The sequence below is a fragment of the Petaurus breviceps genome, unplaced genomic scaffold, assembly GCF_028583685.1.
Source record: "Petaurus breviceps papuanus isolate PSGF00001 unplaced genomic scaffold, PetGlider_PUasm1.0 90769, whole genome shotgun sequence".
Lineage (NCBI taxonomy): Eukaryota > Metazoa > Chordata > Mammalia > Diprotodontia > Petauridae > Petaurus > Petaurus breviceps.
The window spans coordinates 15,080,023-15,082,059 of record NW_027187341.1 but is presented as its reverse complement, the minus strand read 5'-3'; positions in this window follow the sequence as shown (position 1 = coordinate 15,082,059).

The following is a 2,037-nucleotide window of genomic DNA, read 5'->3' as shown; positions in this document are numbered from 1 at the left end:
GGAAGGAAGGAAGGAAGGAAGGAAGGAAGGAAGGAAGGAAGGAAGGAGGCACTGTTAAGTGCTTTACAAATATCTTTGATCTGCAGCAACCCTGGGAGGTACTTGTATTATACCCATTTTATAGTTGAACAAAATGAGGCAGACAGAGGCTAAGTAACTTGTCCAGAATCACACAGTCAGTAAATGTCTGAAGCCAGATGTGAACTCAGGTCCAACATTCTATCCACTGTGCTACCTAGTTGCCTCCTAAAAGACCTCACACGGCATCTAATCTCACCTGCTAATTTTATAGACACCTAGGTATATAGTGCGAATAGTATATAGATATATAGTATATAAGTATTTTGAAGTCAAGAAGGCCTGAGTTCAAATCCTACTTCAGACATTTACTAGTTATGGGATCCTGGACAAGTCACTGAAGTTTTGCTTGCCTCAGATTCCACATCTATAAAATAGAGATGGTGGTAACGGCACCTACTTCCCAGGGTTGCTGTGAACATCAAATGAGATAATCTACACTAAGCATCTTACCAATATTAAAGTGCTATAAAAATTCTAGCTATTCTTATCACACAAAAGTTAAGTGACTTGCCCAAAGTCACAAACAGTAAGTGTAAGAGGTGAGATTTGAACCACTTTCTGATTCTTCTTTCCTCTGTCATGAATACCATGTCCAGAGAAGGACATGGAGAAGGTATGAGGACACATTCTCAATTCTGACTGTGCTGATGAGCTCTTGGCCATAGCCAACAGCGGTCCCCATTCCCAGCATTGAACAAATACTTGCTTTCTTGTTTCTAAATGTAAAGTAGAAAGGGGGCAGCCTGTGGGCGTGTTGTCTATGTAAGCCACCAAAAAAGCCTGAGGCTCTTTTATAGGATGAGTTGATAGCTCTGGGCGGTCTTTACTGTTGGGGGAGGGGGCGGGGAAGATCTGGAGATGTGCTCTCATACCAGTTGGGTTTTTACTTGAGCCTTTGGACACATATAAGGTAAAATCCTGAGTGACAAAACTAAGGGACTGTATGCATTCATCAATCCACCTATCTAGTTCCCTGGATCTGCCTGTGTAGGTAATTAAAACTGCTGAATGGAGTGGAAGAGACCACAATATGGAGGTCTAGGCTCATTCCAGTGAAGAAGAAGGTTTCTGATCCTGATGATGTCCGGTCCTCTGGATCAAGCAGCTGCCCAGAAGTCTCTAGTGGGCATGATTTATGGCACCTATAGAATTAATGGAATTGAAAGCCCAGGCATGGTGTCTATGTTGCATTTTGGAGTCCCAAATATCCGCAAACACAGAAATAGGCTGTTTGTGCCCCTGGATCCCTGCTACAAAGTGAACCCCCTCCCCCCAGCTGTGGATGCATTTGTTGTCAACGATGGTTCCTCTAACAAAAACCTGGAGCTGAGACTACTGAAGCAAGTCCAGGTGCTCCCAGGAGGACCCCTTTGCAAGCTTCAGGACTTGTCTTGAGCCCATCAACACTGGGCTGGGCCAGCTCCTTGTCCACCTGTGATCACTCTTGGCAGGTCAAGCCAGGGCAGCTCATAGGTCAGTGGCTTCTTGCCTCTCAGGCACAGGTGGGAGGGAAGCTAGGTTAGAAAGCAGCAGGAAGCTATTCCAACACAAACAAATGATGAGTTCAGGTGGGAGCACTAAGAGAAGAAACCGGGGAACGATGTCTTGTTTATTTCCCCCTGCCTGAAAGGAAATTAGTGTTTCCACCAGGGCTCCCTCATGGCACCCGGGGGTCCTGTCTTCAGGTTTGCAGACTGGAGCTGGAGATGGGGTGCTGGGAAAAAACATCTCTTGTTATACAGGTTTGGCAACTTTAGACAATGGCCCACATTCACTGGGGAACATTTCGAGCCCAGCGTCTGCCTGGTCTGAAGAATGAGCCGGCCAATAAAAAATACCAGTAAAATAGGTCTGACCATAGGACGACTGAGGAACAAACCAAAGCAATTTCCATAGTGGAAAAACATCAACAGTCCTCAATGCAGAGCAATGAACACTGTCAACAACCTTCCTCCT